General features: G+C 40.3%; 1 pseudogene; it reads left to right on the plus strand.

Annotated features, from left to right (window-relative positions):
* Positions 1-2605: 2605 nt before the first annotated feature.
* LOC147622872 (uncharacterized) lies at positions 2606-18535 on the plus strand (annotated as a pseudogene).
* Positions 18536-19608: the final 1073 nt, after the last annotated feature.

A 19608-nucleotide genomic window follows, 5' to 3' on the forward strand; every position in this document is an offset into this window, starting at 1 on the left:
TCTCTTCTCTTCTTGCTCCCCCTCTTGGGTAGGCATTTTCCCTCTATAATGCAAAACCTCTTACTACTATAGCCCTTGAGTGACTTTACAGCATCCACTCCTGCACCTAGGACATAACTTGAATAACATAGAAAATAACATGCTCGAGAAGGCCAAAAACTAGGGCCGTATCCAAAGATACGGATGGCAGCACACCTCTATAAGCATGACTTTATGTATATTATAAGGTATAAATGCATACCGTGTATACCTAGATATAGGGCTTTCAGTTAAAGGAGTGGAATCTCTGCATCCCTGGAGTACTTTGCTATGATATATAATAAATATATTTTTGTCGATAGAAGAGACATAGTGTGCAAGAGCGGCATCTTGTCCAACTCTTGCACAAGCAACACCACCTCGTCCAAGAAATCCATCGGCGTCATCAAGATCTATCTGCATTGACAAAGAGCTAGGAGGGAACAAACTAAAGTAAGAAATAATTCAAACAGACTGAAGCAATAAGAATGAAACCAGACAAACTAAAGAAATAATTAATTCAGGTAACAAAAGCAATAATTTACCTTCTGGTTCTCATCCTCCTCCAATTTCGCTGCCTACTTTCTATTAATTAGAAAGGATGGTAGCCCAAGCATGACAAAATTGGACGTCAATCGCTCCCCATGGACGAATGACGTTCATCAATGATGGTGGAGGCCTTAAACTCTGCCACATCAAAATTTGTGCTGAGAAGTTCCTCCTCCTTCTCGGACACAAGGTCCAAGACCTCTTCTTCTGCAGACTGAGCACTTGAAATAAAGGATTGTTTTGATTTATCAGTCCTTCTTTTAAGCTCCTCTTTTGTGTAATCCTCCTTATCAGCATGAAGAAAGAGATAGGCAACAAACCCAAAATGATATTCTAGCAACCTGCATTTCCTGCCATGCACTGGGCACATGTCAACACAAATCTTGATACGTTGATCATCTGAGTAAGTGTCGCACCTCTTCGACATGGTTGAATTCTGAGACGAGGTGACTGCTGTGAGGCTTGACATGTGGACATACATAATGGACCCATAAGAGACAGTCCCCCACCGACCAACCTACAATAGTCTTTCCACTCTCCCGGGATGTCCTTGCCATGTCGTTGTTGATAATCTCCTCTAGACCGAAAGGAACGTTGAACATAGGCTCTACATGGCAAAGGGATTTCTCCTGCGGCCCATCCCTCCTCAGTAGATCAAAGAGATGCTCTGTGGCGCTAGGCTCGTCCAATCCCCTCCAGCAATAAATCATCCACATTAATCATCTGCAGCATTGTATAAGTGAGAACCCTTAACCTCCATCGCTTCTCTGATCCGGGGAAGATGAGTAGTCGGAAGAAATGAACATGAATTGGAGCCTTTCTTAAGTAACTGGAGAAGCGACAACTGTTAGTACTAGTGTAGTGGGATAACTCCAGTAAATAATCCAAATGAATAATATGATATTCTACCACGTCCCCCATATTTTGCACCCTTCTCACCAAAAAGGCTCGAAACACCAGTTCCATTGATAATTCCATCGATTACCCATTAATCAAAAAATACGACTAGCTTACTCAGAAAGACATTGTAGTAATAATCGATTTAGTGACCAACCTTGAATGAAATGTCCGGGTAGAATCCGTTCACCATGCGATAAGGGGAAAGCAACGACGTCGGAATGCACCTATCGCACCGTGTATGGTATGGCCATGGAAAAAGTTGACTCGCACCGTGGTGGACGCACAATGGACAGTATGGAAAGCGATAAAATTTCAAGTGCAAAGAAAAGCAGAAAAAAACTTGCACCATCTTTATATAGGTCAAATAATAGGGCTGATGTCACATGATTGAGGATCAAATGCCGTGTGTGGAAGGGCTTATGTCATCATCGATTCATGAATTGCCACGTGTAGGGCTGACGCTGTCAACGTATGATTGCGTTTTGATCTATAAAAAGGAGGAATATTTTCTTTTCCACGATATTTTTCACGATTTTTTCCAATTTTTTTTCTCCACACTTTGCTCGTGCAGCTCGCTCAATCGATCCATCCCAGCCATTGTTTCAAGCGCTTGCAAGTTTTTCTCTCTCTTCCCCTTTTCTTTCTCTGATCTCATTCACAGTGCGATATGGCTATTCTTCATGTGAAATCGAATCGACATATCGCTTCGTGGATGGCTGGGGGAATTTTATTCATGAGAGATTTCGTTCATGGTGCGATATATCTATTCTCCATGTTTTTGAATTGAAATATCGCTCCGTGGTGGTCGGGTCTGAAAATTTTAATAAGTGCTTGTTTCATTCACCGTGCGATGTATTTATTCTCCATATTTTGGAATTGGAATATCGCTCCGTGGACGGGTTTGAAAAATTTATTTATACTTAAGTTCTTATTTCGTTCACCGTGAGATATACCTATTCTCCATATTTTTGAATTGGAATATCGCTCCGTGGACGGGTCTGAAAATTTTATTTAAATGTTCTTGTTTCATTCACCGTGCAAAAGAACGTTGGTCCAGATTTGGATTCCCCTTATCACGCGATGGATGGTGGTCATGTGACTTAGCTAATTACTCTGCCTTCTCTTTTCTAGTGCTATAATGGCATGCACAAAACAGACGATTAGGAGAGTTTCCGTGCCAGAGCCAGATCCAATGCCCGATCGAGTTCCACATATTCTAGAGAAAACAGACCGTCAGGACGTCTTAAGTGAACCTATGCTTCTTGATGTCAAACCCAGCACCAACAGGGACATTTCAAAGGCCAGGGTCACTTTGCAGAGGCAAAGAAAAATGTTTGCGGAGATAAGGAAGGTGCAGGCGGCTGTCAATCTCCTCATCCCCAAAGCTCCTTTCTGGAGGATTGTTAGATCCATAAGCGACAGAATAAAGTGGAAAGGTTACTCTAAATGGAAGAGTAGCACCGCCGCATGTCTTCAAGAGTCATGCAAGGACTTCCTTATAGACTTATTAAATGATAGTAACATTTGTGCTGCCCATGCCAGGAGGGTCACACTAATGGACAAGAACATGACATTAGTAAGCAGAGTTAGGTATAGGCATGATAAATTCATGCGACCTCTACCATTCAAGGATAGAAAGGTAGTAGAAATCCTCTCCATTCCCTCTGCTTTGAAGCGGAACAGGGCTTCTGAGACAAGGTGGTTATTGAAGAGGTGACAACAGCAGGTTACAAGGGCTTAATAGGCTTGTAAAAGGGGGCGGATCTGAAAGGAAAGGAGACATTAGAAGAGAATGTTAATAGGGATGATTTGGCAGAAAACCTTCTAAAGTTAGAGGGAGAGAATAACGACAGACTTAAGGCAATGCCTCGTCAGATTATATGCAATGTCTTGTACATCGCCGAGCAAGAGGATTACCTCCATATCGCTCCAACGGATGTTCATATGCTCATTGAAAAGAAAAGAGAGATCAATGATAGTATTGTGCTTACTTGTTTAAGGTGTGTACTCTTCGCCTTTGTTTTGAATGCTTTCTTATTTTGATTTCTTTTTCCCTTTCCTAATGTTTTTAATTCAATCTGCAGGGTACTGTTGAAAGAGCTTTTGCCAGACCAGGCAAAGCAAGTATATATTTGTGATCCTTTGGTATCAACTATCCTGATTGACCCGTCGAGGTCTGACGAGGACCTTGCTCCTTATTTCCAGGAAGTTAGTTCGGGTACCTGCTTTGTTGTGCTGCCATATATAGAGAAGTATGTATTTTCTTTGGATTTAAAGCTGTTGATAGAATTTAAGTTATTAGTTGCCTGTGTTAGGTTTCTTATATTTTTTGTTTACTTTCTCAATTTCAGAGGCACTGGTCTGCTTGTTTAATAAATGTGGTGAAATGTCGAACAATTTTTATGACTAGCCTTCTCTCGGAATGCATGGACAGTCTAAATTGTAAGTCATTATACTTTATATTGTTTCCTTCTTGCTTCCTTATTGTTGATTGTAAGCCATTCTTTATATCGTTGACTGTAGAACATGTAAGAAGGCGACTTCATTGATTGAAACTCTATGTCCTGAATTGAAAAAGGATATAGAGTGGAAATTTCTCAAACAACCCGTTCCGATGCAAAAGGATTCGCACTCTTGTTGGCTGGCATGTAGTCGCAAATTTCTGGAAGTTCCTCCTTTCCAAGTACACTAATTTTGACAACTATGTAAGTTTCTTATGTCATTTTAATATAATTTTTCTATGTTCATTTCATGAGAGATCCTGCATTATTCTAATTGACTTTTATGTTATTGCATAGTCTGTTCTCTCAGATGAGTTCTGGCTGTGGAGTGTGCGGGCAAAGGCAATAAACATTATCCTCAATAATGCAATTACGCCTAATGACCCTGACTCGCCACTTCCACTAGTTTTGCTAGCACTAGTGCATCAAAGAAGAGAAAAAAGATGCCGTTTCATTCCCCTATTAAGCATTTCAGCTTTAAACAAGGAGTCCCTGAGAAAGGGCAAGGCAAAGAGGAAGCTTCCATTTGCAGGAAAGAGCAAGGACAAGGCAGGCAAGGTGCCAACAAAGGAGAGAAAGGAGGAGGCCAAGGTTGAGTCAAAGGAGGAGGCCAAGGCTGAGTTAAAGGAGAAGGCCAAGGCTGAGGCTACAGAGCTCGAAACTGGCAATTTGTATGTCCAGAGACAACGTTGTAAAGATTTTGTATTTTTATTGAGCTCAGCTCATATTTGTATAAACATTCTATATTTTTATTGAGCCCTACTCATTATTGTATTTTGTGAGTATTATGCTTTGCCATAATAAAATAGATTGTTGAGAATTTTTATCCTCATAACTTATCTTTGGTTAAAACTGAATTTGAAAGACATTTGCTTCAAAACGTTTTATGAGTACTTTGTAGACACACGTCCATGTAGAAATTCTTCATCACATTAGTCATTGCTAAGATACAAAAGTTCAGTACAAGTCTTACAATAACTTCTACTGGGCCTAAGTCCATCGATTTAAGACCCTTCTAATTTTGCACGACAGATTTTTCTGCCATCTTCTTCTCTAGGTTGTTCATCTGAAGAATTCTTTGATGCACCTCTTTGGCTTCATCTATCACTTTGTCTACATCTTCAAGGTCTTTTTTGAAGCTTTCAGATATCTAGATAGGTTGGTCATCTGTATCCCCAATAGAGGAATATGAGTCATCATCACAAAGAAACAGCTAAAATAGCTGGCCTAGCAACCTTGCTAGGAACAGTCCTCTCATTAGAAGAATTTGCATCCGTGGGCGGCTTTTGTATAGAGCTTATAACTTGTAAGATATTATGTTCTCAATTCCCTTATGGACTGGTCTTTATATACTGTTTTGGATGGACTCCAAAACCATCGACATAAAAAAACCATGTGCTGTAAATCTATGTGCCACTAAACCATTTTGGAATAAGAGCCCTAGTACCTACACTGAGCTAACCATTATTGTGCACATACAAGACAGCTTTAGAGTAAATTTGTTGAGTTATAACTTTAAGATACCTACACTGAGCTAACCATTTTGGAATAGGAGCCCTAGTACCTACACTGAGCTAACCATTATTGTGCACATACAAGACAGCTTTAGAGTAAATTTGTTGAGTTATAACTTTAAGATAAAATCTAAATTCATAGTTGTTACAAGACAAAAAATCATTGCTCAGTATACTTTTTTGAGGGCAAGGACTTTACAAAATTAACATACTTGAGGTAACTTCAAAATTCACAAAATACAAAATCTCCATTAATTGAGAGCGATATACCGTCAACATCCCAATCGGGATCTACCAAGGTCTTTGGCTCTAGTCGTTTTCGAACTTCCTATTGTTCACCTTGAATTGTGCTTTGCTAATATCCTCACCTCCCACGATATTGAGGTGCTCTCTAATATTAGGAAGCTCCAATGTCTACTTGCACCTACAACTTTCACTACACCACTGGGCAACCGAACGCATATATCGAGAGGCAAAACAACTTGTTCATCTGCGTGCATTGGGACCCAACTATTCTTTTTCATCTACCGCTCATAATAGAAGCGTATGTGTAGTGTGGCACGAGCTTTGAGATACCAAAATGAGACACTAGATTCTACTATATTGCACTTGAATGTGTCATCCTTATGTATCCCTTCTACAGTCCTGCACTGGTCTCCAAGCAAGGCTACCACGTCATCACCTAATACCTTCTTGCACATAAACATGGTAGGTGCTTGTGAGAAACAAAATTGATTGAACATCTTGGCACAAAGATGTATTGGGCATACCCAACTAAGACTCACAGATCGAGAGGGCTTTGCAAACTTCAAAGACCCTTGTATATCACAAAGCATCTTTGATTTCATGACCATTATAGTCCAAGCATCTAGAAGTGGCCATTCTATAGAAGATAGGGGTGGAGATGTGATTATCTGTAGCTTACCAAACCAATCATCTTGCTTTGGCACCAAATAGGAGTGCCGGTAAAAGAAGACCTTTTCCTTAAGAAGTTCTGCACTTGTTTTACAAGAAAACATTGCCTGGCCAATGTCTACATGCAATGCTTGAAATGTTCCGGTACCAATGGTTGCTTCTCTACCATGTTTGAAGGAAAAATATCTGCAAATAAGAAATAAGTCGACTTAGATTGAAACATCTCTCTCAGAAAATCTCACATGCCCCATTCTACCTGCGATACTTACAATTGTATGGAAATCGAGCTTGTTGGGGCGAAGATGGATATCTCGTGCTCTGTAAACATGTTGTACCGTGGCCTTGTAAACAACCTTTCCAATGGTGCTCCAGTACATTTTACCGCTGTCAAACTCGGTGAGGCCCGATTGTAGCAGGCTGTAGATAAATCCATGCGCTCTTACGAAATGCCTCTCCCACCCAAGCGCCATCATCGTCCTTCTTGTTGTGCAAGGATATCTCCTCAATCTCGTCTTTTGGTCTTCTTGGTGCGGCCATATCTTCTTGGAAGCTAGAGTAGAAAGGTTATGTTTAGAGTAAAAAGGAAAGAGATGTGTAGACTAGGGTTTTACGGAAGCCTTGAAGAGATGAAAGAGATGGAGCTCCGAGAAGGGAGGGAGATTAAGATGGAGGAGAAAGTTTAGGGTTTTGGGCTTTGATGGTTTCATTAGGGTTGGGCAAATGAGATAGAGATGGAAGAGAAAGAGAGGAAGAGTTTAATTTGGACGTTCAAGAGGGAAAGCAGACTTGAAAATGAAATTTTTGATTACAATAAAATTTGAGATGGGTTTTTGGGGGAAAATGTGAGTTTTGGGGGGATCTCGAAAATTTCAAAATAAAGGGACAAGTGTAATTATTAGTACTGAAAGCCTAGTCCCCCTCCCTATAGCCTGGTCTCCCTCCCTATATTCAAAGGAGACCAAATGTGCACAATCCTCTATTCCTATTGGTCCATTGCTAATTACTTTCATTAGTAAAAGGCCCAAAATATGTCCTAATGCTTACTTTATATACTCTCCTTGTAGATATTTAACATATGATTTCTTATGTTATGTTATCGGCTTCTTAATAAGATTTCCTCCCCTGAAAATCTTTTCTCGGACTCACGAGATGGGTTTGAGATAAATTTCTCTCTCTATGCTAGGTATGGATTATACAAAAATACACACATGTCTCAATGATTGCATACTATTTAGAGGGATTAATAAAGATGCAACACAATGTCTACAATGTGGAGAGAGCCTCTATAGAGATGATTTGCAAGGAGGCGAAATTCCCCAAAAGGTGTTGAGACAGATAGATTCCATATCCATTGAGATGGTTTGTCTCAATGTTATTGAGGTAGTGTGTATGAACGAGAAAAACGTTAATAGATTAATTCTCACTAGCCAATTGCATCTAGTGGTACATTCGCTTGATGAAGTGGCACTTTGTGATGTTGTTCATGTTTGATGAAGTGGCACTTTGTGATGTTGTTCATGTTTGATGTATTTTTGTTTCATGAAAACCTTAAAGGATCTGAAAACATATGTCTCGCATATATCCTTCCATGCCATAATTGTGGAGAAACGAGGAGAATGGCCGACTAATCACTAATGTGCCACAAGGAAAATGGAGGCGATGAAGACTAGATGAAGCATTATGCTAAAAGGTGAATGCATTATGCATTCTAAATAGTCTCATCATGGAAAAGTTGATTGGGAGATATAAGGATGCAATCAATAGACGAAAGGATGAGAGAAGAGCTTTCAAAAGAGCAAATAGATGCTTACCATTCCCACACAGCTTAGAACCTCTACCAAATGTGATCAATATAGAATGGCTTCTATGGCAATATTGATGGCATCAAAAAATGAAAAGATGATCACAAGAGAAGAGCATGAGTATGCATGAGAATGCATGAGGATGTGACCCTGAAGTAAGGATATTCTTCATCTCTGTCTCATGCATCGATTGTTATATACCTTGTTTAATGCACTATACTAAAGAGCATGAGTATGCATGAGGATGTGACCCTGAAGTAAGGATATTCTTCATCTCTGTCTCATGCATCGATTGTTATATACCTTGTTTAATGCACTATACTAAATATCATGCTTTTGTTTAATGTTACTATAAACTATCATAATGCAATATGGTTAGAGGGAAGGCAATTTCCCATGGATCGTGTGGATTCTAAAAGAAACACATTTGATTATGGTGTGATAGTAACTTTTGAGGAAGAAAGTTGAGCTAGTAGACATGATACCAATTTCATAAACAAAAATCTTGAGTATTGTGGAACTATCTATTCAAGATATTCTTGAGGAGCATTTAGTTTATTAAAGAAAAAATTAAACATGTGGCTTTGATCAATTAGATAAACTATTTCCCTTCAAAAGTTTTCAACTATCTTTATTTTTTTTCATCAAACATGGCTTTAAGGGTTCTGATGGATTTTTTAAAAAAACTATCATCATTTTTTTGTATGTATGTCACATGTATAATCTTATTTTAATCTTCAACAACTCTCTGGAAATTTAAATCTCAATATAATAGCGAAATTTTGTTGCTACACTTACTACTAAAAACAATGAAATTACATTGTAGCATCGAAATGTCGTTGTTGTGGGGGGTAGCTACCTAGCAGACAGCAAAATTTTTCTACTAAGCAATGAAGTAGTAACGAAATTTCGCTATTTACTGATGCTATTGAGAAACGAAATATCGCTGCTGAGCAGCGATGACAGAATGCCCCGACATCTCAAAAGCCTAAACACTATTGGAATGCTGCTATGCCCACGATGTGTTGTAGTGAGTGGAAAGATTGATAGAATCAACATGAGGGTGGATAATCTTATGCTTGATTGGATGTCAAAGGATGATGTGAAAGGAGCCTAATTATCATTTTGTATATTGTTTATTGAAGGACCTGTGCAATTTAGAAAATCGGGTGATTCATTTGGTCAAGTGCAAGAATAAAGTAAACAAAAACAATTCTAAGGTTATAGGAACAACAGTCTCATGTGCTTGGTTAAAATCAATGAAAATGATGCTAGTGTTATGGGGAATCAACTAGAATGGTTAAGTGAGTATGGTTCTTTTCTTTTTTCAACAAATTGACTAGAACATTAAGTTAGTATGCTAATTTGTTCTTACCAAAGAACATTAACTAACATGTCACCTAGAAAGGAGGTGAAACATGAAGTATAAGTTGGACTGGTGGTTTAGCGAGGTTGTTTGAATAAGGCTTCATTTGCTCAAGTGTCTCTCCATGGGGTGCTCTCGTATCTTCTTAAACAAAGAACTTAGATAGTCCTCTTAGATTATGTATCAACTACAAAATTTTAAATGAAGTCATTGTGAAAATAGACATATCCTTTATCTACTTCTATCAATGACTTGGTTCTTTGACAAGCTACATGAAGTATCATTTTTCTCCAAGATTGATCTCATTCTCTCATCATCATGATGTCATTATGCTTCATCTAATGTGACTAGCTTTTAATGGAAAGAGGTTAAGGCTAATCACATTAGATTAAGCATAATAACAACATAATTGAGAGGTGGCAGATGAGAGTTTTACAAAATAGCTTAATAGAATGTTAATCACTTGATTAGCGAGAATTAATCTAACTCATAAGATTACTCCTAAGCTAATCCCTAAGCTGAAGCTATCCTAAACAAAGCTCTGACACCATGTTGCAAGTCATGGTGGATCACAAGTGAAGATGAGCTTCACGATTTAGACAAAATGAAAGCATAACTGGAAAAAGATTAAGGCTAATCACATTAGAGTAAGGATAATTCACATGTGTCTTAAAGGACAAGTACTCACGAGTCACGAGAAAACCCCACCAGCCACTACCAAAGTCACATGTGTCGCGACTGTCCTTCCGAGAAAACCCCACCAGGCCACTACCAAAGTCACATGTGTCGCGACTGTCCTTCTTTTGTTTTTGCTTCTCGAATTTCACATGCTTGAAAGTAGCTAGAATTTCTCGAATTGGTTGGATAAATTATATTGAATAAAACTATTTGAACCATGAGAAAATAAAACAGATGATATGAATGAGTTGTCAAGATCATGAATCTATCCCATCTTGTAATAAATCCATATGTATTGCTTTATCAATGTCTATATCTAATGGAAGCTCAATGAAAAGAAGGGGTTCCATATCAACGTCAATATCACCATTATGATCCAATGAAGAATTATAATGATTGATAGGTGACTCATTATCTTCTTCGGATTGATTTTCCTCATGCTCTTGATTGGGCTCCTCCAAAATGTTTTCTTCTTCGTCTTCTTCCAATGAGCCGATTTAAGGTAGTACTTGCACCTCATCCATAGATTTGGCCTCGACATCTTTATCTTGAAAGATATGTTTTGAATGAGGGAAAACTTGTATAATATATCACCACTTTGGATCAATTCGATCGGCATGAAACACAACCTAATATCATAAAGCAAAGGGGTTACACTTTTATTATACTATACCAAGATTTAATTTGGGATTGGTTGGGTTACTAATATGTTGACAGTGTTGGTATTACGAAAGTATCTTTCTCATCATTCGAAAACTTGGTGGAATCAATTTGAAAGAACCCATTTGGATGTTTCTTCACGGTTTCTTAAGCACCTCTATATATCACCTTTTGAAATCAAAGATGAATAGACTAAATTCTCTAAATCCAATCTCAAGAATATCCTGAATAGTTCCACAATACTCAAGATTGTCCTCTATAACATTTCCCACTCTACTCCCTTAATCTCATTCCCATAGCTTAGAAGACCATTGAGATTGCATGTTGAGTAGGTCCATTAGCATATTGGTTTTGATGTTGTATTCCCACTCTACTCCCTTAAGGGTTCTATCAATCCATTTGTCTAAAGGTTTTGTGGAATCTCCAATGAGTTTGCAAGTTGGGGAAGGCTCTTTTTGCATAGATTTTGAGTTTGAACAAGATGGCATGAAAGTCTCTATGCCTTTAGTAGATGTGGGTGCTATTGTGTCCAATAGAGAGCTTGCAATACAAGGAGAGCTAGAGTCTCGATCATTCATTACTTGAGGTTTACTTGATTGTAGGGAGCCTCCTATAGGTATATTGTGCCCTTGGAGCTATTGTTGATATTGCACTATTGAATTAATGCACTCTATGACCTCTTGGAGGTGTTCTACCCCCTTTGTAGTGCTCATGATTGCGTGCAAAATATCATGCAAATAGATGTAGGAACATTGGTGCATTACAAGTCTCAATATTGTATTGCCAATACTATCACGATCGAGGTACTCCGCCCAAGATGCATGGATGTCCCAATTTTAGAGAGAGTGAACGAAAGTGAGTACCCAACCACCCAAAATATCATGCAAATAGATGTAGGAACATTGGTGCATTACAAGTCTCAATATTGTATTGCTAATAAAGTGTTTTAAGTATCCCAAAATCCCATGTGGTCATATAGCGTATAAAAGGACTCATTAGCATGTTAGTGTGGGTAGGGTGAGCTTGAATTGCTCTAGGAAAAATGTGTGATATTGTGGTGAAGTTTGTTTAATCCTTTTTTTGAGCTCTTAATTTTGCTATTTTTTTATGAACATTAACCCTAGGCTTCTCGTCTCTGGCTATAATAGTTGCGCATATCTTAGGCATCAATTCTTGTGCCACCACGACACTTGCCTTTGGATAGTCAGATTCTTTATGTTGGCCCATACCTTGCGACTTGTTGAAGGAATTACACAAAGATGCAATTTCAATTGGCGCAAGACCAATATTTTGTACACTACTTGATAGCAATGTGTTAACAAAATCAGAATTACTTGTCATAATCATTTTTTAACCCCTACTTGTTGTCAGCTCAAATATTTTTAGGCCTATTCTAGTTTTTGGAGGTAACTATTGGAGTTGAAATATCTGTGAGCACTTTCAGTTAGATGTGTATCTCTAAGCCTTGTTTGAGCATAAATGTATGGGTAGCCTAGACTCAATCAAGCTATACACCTAGGTCAATTGGTGCAGTGCTACCTATACCTATAATATATAAAGCCTTGCAGCAAGCGTTCAGCTCTTAGGCATCTTGTTGTACTCATTGACCACACTTAACACCCTGACCCTTGGATGTGTTATATTGAAACAACCTATGTGCATGCCAATGCCAATGCCATCTAAGTACATAAGCATGTAATGTAAGCAAGGCAGCTCTACTTGCACATACATACCGCTACCTCCCTAACACACATGCTTGAGACAAAACAAATTATTATTCATCCATTGAAGGGAATCCATCACTTAAATTTCTGCTAGTGTGAACTCACTGGACAACAGCCAGCTACCCTCTAGCTCTCCCGCCAAGCCCATGGTGTGAACATCACCTTTGTCTTCTATCATCAAATCAAGGCTATGTGCGAAATAGCGAAGCTGCGCTCCCCCCCTCGCCGTCGCTGCCTGTGCCCTCCTACTCCTTTCCCCTTTGCCACCCTACTCACGCATTCACCCCCTCCCCTTTGCCGTATGTCTGCCCCCTGTCTTGCCCACCTACGCCCCCCTTCTCCCGCCTTCGTCCCCCCTCCTCCCTCTTGTGCTGTTGCGCCCCCCTTCTCTCCCCCTGCCCCCGCCTGCGCCCCCCCCTCCTCTTTTTTGACTGTGTGCCCTCCCTTTGTCCTGCCCGCAAGCCCCCCCTGCGAGAATGTGACTAATCACATCATCACCAAGATTTTGAGCAATAAGGCCCAATGCTTTGTTGTTTTGAAGTAGCTCAACCTCCCGAACTTGTTCATCCTCAATCAGGTGCCAAAGCCCCTAACGCATAAGCAAGTACATGGTCTTGCTTTGCCATTCATCACCATTAAATCTTGAGATGGCTTGTACATGCTTCATAAGAAGAGGGTTTTATCTTGAACCTTGATTTTAGTGCTCAGGCAGTGTCTATCCCTTTTACATGTGGGTAAGATGAACATTATGTGCTAAAATTAAACTAGATACAGTGAAAAAAATCACTTAAATTGAGCAATGCAAGTGGATGAGATGGATTGATTAAGTACTAATCACAATGATTAATAGAGCTAAAAATTGGAGGATAAAATTGACCAAACCAATGGTGTTTTTTATGGGGCTTTTTGCTTGGCCTTCTTGCCCTTGATGAGTACCTTTGGATGGGATCCACAATCAACTCAATTTAGAAACCAGCTCAAATCCACGTTTATGCACGACTGCTGCTGTCCACCAGTGGATGAAATGGACTCAAACTTGGTTTGTGGGTAGCATTGCTAACCCGCAAGTGGCTAAAAGGACTTTAGTTGATTGCATCACTCTCGGTGGAATAAGAGAACAGACCAGTTGTTGGTGCCACAGAGCAAAATACGCGACCTGGAGATGATTTTAGTTGAAATCACATGGTGGGATTAAGCGCCTTGATATGGGGAGTAAGTGGCTAAAAGATCTCAGAAAATGTTGAGAGTATGGAGATTGAGGCTTTGCAATCTCAGCCTCTTTCTTAGGTAGAAGATAAGGTTGGACTTAAGTGAGTGCAAATGGCTTATAGACTGAGATTAATGCAATGTGAGTTGGAAGAGATGAATGCTAAGGTATAGGGAGAAAGAACTTGGCTCTGATACCATGTTAAAACTTGTGAATCCAAGCTCCCATGGAGATGGTGATTCTACGAAAGACTATACCAATTAACATGTGATTAGTGCTAAGATAAGCTAGGGTGGGTGATACCTAAGAACAATCATGAATGAATGAACTAGAATAATTAAGTTTTAGACTCAAGCACAATTAGGTTACAAGAACAATCATGAATGAATGAACTAGAGTAATTAAGTTTTAGAATCAAGCACAATTAGGTTACAAGATTAAGAGGTGTACTCATAAAGAGGCTTGATTCCATTGAAAATGACCCCATTTATATGAGGGAGGAATAAAGCTTTGATAGCTCGTGTGGGATAACTTTGACTAGGTGACTTGGCACTTTAGCATCACTTCTTTCAACATACATATCCACAATGTATGTGGTGCTTAGCTTTCTAAGGTGTCTCCAAAATCACACAATATTTAAATTTTGTATGTGTATAATCCCTTTGTTATTAGGCTAAGCAAATGTCTACAACAATAATTGGTGCTTACATGTACATGTGTCTCATAAATCACACACATATTTTCATTTGGAGATATTTGTGAGGTTCAAAGGCCATGTCTTTCTTTGTAAAGTGTGGTTCTCATCCTAAAAGCTTAGGCTTATAAGTAGTCTATTTATTATGAATTTTATGAGTTTCAACTTTTCACACAATCGAAATAAGCTTCCTAGATTCTTGCATTAGATTCATGTGCTTTTAAAGGTGATAAAAGAGCGAGATTTGTGCAGGTCATTGTAAGGATTTAGATTTGCCAAAGTGGGGTTTGCATGAGCTTCTGGTTCGCATGTTAATCGCCAAGGTGTTGTTATTTAAGCAATGTTATTAAACAAGTAAGTGTGTAGGCTATACTCAGAACACTTACAGAGATGGCTTGTCTAGGCACTTGATCATGGACAAGATGTGCTATTTTCTAAAGCACGTGGCTAATTAATGAAGCTTTGAGGTATAAGTTTTTTCCTCATCAAAGTAATGTGCAATTTTGTACATTTTCCCTTTTAACATTATCTTTCACATCCTTTTCACACGATCAACAACCTTAATTCCTTAATGATTTTAGAACTACTTTCTCATATGTTTAGTCCACTTTGATTTATCCTAATTTCAATATAAGCTAGCCATTTTGGATTTCTAAGGATAATTTGGGACAAACTTTTCCCGCACATTGCCCCACGAAGGTTCACTTCAACCTTCCTTTGGCCTTGCTCAATGTAAACTTGGCAAAGAAGTTGAATAATAGGGGTGTGAGAAGACTGGCAGACTATTGGGATTGGGCCCCTGCAGGATGGAAGGAACTTGATCAAACAGCTGAGGAGTTTGGATTATTACATACCAGAGAGAAACTATTGGTCAGCCAGATACCGTGAGAAATTCAGAAGGTCGGGGTATCAACATCGTTTGATGACTCTTGTTGGGTTAAAGATTGGACGTGGTTTAATGGAGTTAAACTGAATAAGGGCTCAGCAAAAGTCCTGTACACATAGGTAAGGAAATTAGATATAAACATTGATTACTGCAACAAAGCCTGGAAGGAAAATTGGAAGGCTGGCACTTGGAGGAAGAGATGGAAGCTTATTTGGGAATCTAACCTACCTCTGAGGTTTTAGGTTTTCTTATGGAGAGTTTGCCTACTACTGGCCCTTCCAATTCGCGCCAAACTACTGCAAAGACTCTTTACCTTAGGATGCTGCCCAAGGTGTAGATCTGATATGGAGGATGGGAAACATATTTTCTGGGCTTGCCCTGCTATTAAAAGTTTTTGGTAGGCTGGGGAGATGGGTGGCTAGGTCATTGGGAATTCTGGGATTTTGGGGGGATTGGGGGTGTTGGGAAGGGGGGTTGAGGAAGAGGAAGCAGCTAATTGGTTATTAAACATCATTAGATATGTATGCGTGTGGGAAATATGGACTTCTAGGAACACTTTAGTATTTCAAAGAGGGTGGTAATCTAGTTTAGATGCTATTGAGATATTGCATGTGTGTAGATCTGTGTATTATGTTAACCAAATGAATGACATTAATATTCTTCAAGCCATTCAATCCATTCAGAATGGGATCATCAGATGTGCAGGGCTGATGATATTTGTGCATACTAGGCTCCCCTAACACTTGGATGATTATACAGGTGACTCCAGCAGATAATATGAAGATTAAACTTCCTAAATTTGGACCTAAAACCAAGAGATGGTACCTCAAGGAAAAGCATCCTATATACACTTTTGTGGCTTTTGTGGAGAACCCAATAGGGACTAGACCATTGGTACAAGCATGGACAGGTAAATATGTGTTAGAGAGACTTCCCCCCCCCCCCCCCCAACAAGGGATTCACTACTAACCTCATGAGATGATAGCTTCCATGCAACTTGGGTACGATTTATCGTGGAGCCAATCCTCATTTGTTTGGGAGGATGAAAGATAGGAGTTGCTATGCAAATTACTAAATTGCAACAAGTATGATATGGAGTGGGCCTTTATTCCCTCTTTTTGTGATGACATTAAAAAAACTCTTATATGCTGTAATTTCTGTCTTTTTGAAGTTATAAATATTCACACAAAAAGTAATCACAAAGGTTGCTTTTGCTTTTGACGCTTTTAGCGTGTTGGCTACCTCTGCGTTTTACTAGCAGAGTCAAAAAGCAAAATCAGAAGAAGAAATTCAGCAACATCGAGCAGCATTTGGTTCAACAGAAGAAATCAGAGAGCTTGCAGGTAGGAGAAGAAGAAGTTTATATGCCCTGGTTTCCACCATTGAGGGCGATGACGGTTGCTTCCATCTCCTCACCTCCTTCTTCGACGCAGGAGACCTGCTTGGCTAGCCTTGCTTGCACACTTGCCACCTGCCGCTCCCGTGCCATCATCCACAGGGGGGCGTGAAACCAGGAAACATCCTCTTGCATCGAGTGGAAGGCACCGATCATGAGGATGTATTTCTAGCAGACGTCGGCTTGGCTGCCACTATTGGCCCCGGAGAGATCCTTCATGATCGAATCGGAACCTCCCGCTACCAGGCTCCTGAGGTTATCTGGGGCAATTATGACCATCGCCCCCATGCTTGGAGTTTAGGCATCGTCCTTCACAGGCTTCTTACCTCTGCTTTGCCTTTTATTGATGGCCTCCCCTATGATGCCCCCGACTCTGCCATCCTATGCAACAAGTTCGAACTCGACACTTTTGGCCTCTCCCCTTCAGCACAAGACCTTCTCAGGGGCATCCTCTACAAAGACCTCAACTCCAGGCTTACCCTGGATGAGATTTTGTCTCATCCATGGCTTGTCCTCAGCACGGAGCCCATGATCGATGCCAACCTGAAGCATGGAGCTGTATCACAGTCGGTAACTGTTGATGAAGCACATGACAGGGCTCCCAAGATTACTGGAAAATGGCTGTGCGCAGGAGCAGGATATGCTACCAGCAACGTTGTGGTGACATGGCGCATGCCATCGCTCGTCTTCATGCCCTCAGTGTTGGGGCTCCTCTACCTTCTCAACCTGGATTACCAATACGGCCAGTTGTTGATGATGCAGATCATGGGGATGATGAGGATACCAAGATCTCGTCGAGAGTCCGCATCCCTATGGGGAGAAAATGCTACCGACAACATCCGGATGCCATCGCTCATCCTGCCCGAATTACTACAACTCCTGGTTTTGTGTGCTAGATCAGGGCTCCTGGCTTCTAGCATGGTATGCTGCTCCGTGAAGGCTCAAGATCCTTTTCAGAGGGCTTGCCTGTTGTGTAGCAACCCCTCCCCCCTTTGGGTGGGTCCCACATGGTCCGGCAAACTTTATTGGAAAGTGTACAGACAAGGTATGTGTAGCATTGCCAATGAGGTGATAGCTCAAGTGGTGAAGGTTTTTGCCTAGGACCAAGGGGCCCAGGGTTCAAAAACCCCATTGGTGCTTCCTCGGCGGCATCGCCTACGGGTGGATAACGAAGCACCTGGGGGTGGTGGAAAATCAGTAACTACGGGAGGATCTTGAGCCTAAGGCCAGTTCGAAAGGAAAAAAAAAAAGGGTATGTGTAGCATCACCTCAAAATAGAGGGAGAGGGCACTTCTACCTTGAATATGGCTGTGAGGCTGGTTGCGACGGCATCGATGTGCCAAACAGAACATAGTCCAGCCTTATGTTCTTGGCTTTTGCTGGAACATAGATGTGCTAGCCGGGATGATGAAACTTGATGTGGCGTGTCATGTGCCATGTATTCTATTGCCTGATGCCATGAACACGTGAACTCACAGTCATGGCATGCTCTTTAATTCTTAAGGAGACGTGTCCTGATTGCTGGTCATTGTATGTGATCTTGTTTCAGCTAACATCAAATCATCTAGAACTCTGATATCTGCTGCCTGCCTCACTAAGTTTAAAGAAGATGGGTAGCACTTGAATCAGCTCTGTGATGCAATTCAATACTTAAAGGACCGCGGTGTGAAATTATAAGGCATTCAGCTTGTTACATGCTTCCATTCACATTGAGATAATAGCATGCCTCTGAGCAAGACATTGAGAGAAAGACGCTTACCTTCTGAACAGTATGTGTACTGTTGTCCAATGTGTAGTTTCTTTACATATCCAGTGTAGAAAAAGAGACTTCAAAATTAAGGTCGTTTAAAAAAATTAAAAAAAAATCTTTTAAAGTGAGCAGGGGCTAGTCCTAGCACTTGAATGTGCTGCCTGCCTCATCATATTCAATGAAGAAGGCCAGCGCTTGAATCAGCTCTGTATTCTAATAAAAAGCTTGAAACACTACAGTCTGCAATTACAAGTGGTAGCATAATCTTCAAGGTTTTGAACTAGTGATCTTGGAGTAAATTTGATCTTGGCAGTGGCCCGTTGGGAATCCCTGGTAGATTTACATTTACGAATTATAAGGACATTCCGAACCTCAATCCACCGTAGCCATTACTGGAACTATGTGAATACAATCAAGCAAAGTTTCACACAAAGCGGACTTTTCAGCTTGAGGAACGCTAGTTTTGAATTGATGTTAATGTGCTAAATATGGGGCGGCTTTTGAGATGATAATTTTGATTTCAAATGTTCACGCACGTAATACCCTTAACACTATCTCACAAATCACAATCACATCATCAGACATGTTTATCATCATTTGTCTTGTTTTTGAGCCAGATGAGCTTTGCGGGGGGTCACCACCTTTGGCAAGTTTATCCACCTTTGGCCAAGTTTTCCTGGATGAACATGTCACAACGCCAGTCTCTGTTGTGTATATCCTGCGCAAACCTTTTGGGACAATGAACACGGGGCACTTTGTCTTGATTATTGTGAGGCCTCTTGCAACCAGCCAATATTGCTTGAGACCAATCTTCAAGGGTAAGAATGCAACCCCAAAGACAAGCTGATGTAGAGGATGTGGGGGGTGGGGGAGGTACTCTCCAAATGGACCTCATAGCTCAGAGTGATGGTTTGCAGATTTTGAGCAAGTTTTTGCCCCTTTGAAGGCGCTGCTGCCCTCCAGGCATGAGCTCCCACCCTCTTTCTGATTTGAGGGTTATGGGGTATTACCAATGGAATGTCATGGCCACATGAGCTCATGATCACCA

The sequence above is a fragment of the Cibotium barometz genome, chromosome 28, assembly GCF_041138505.1.
Source record: "Cibotium barometz isolate CiBa-2024 chromosome 28, ASM4113850v1, whole genome shotgun sequence".
Lineage (NCBI taxonomy): Eukaryota > Viridiplantae > Streptophyta > Polypodiopsida > Cyatheales > Cibotiaceae > Cibotium > Cibotium barometz.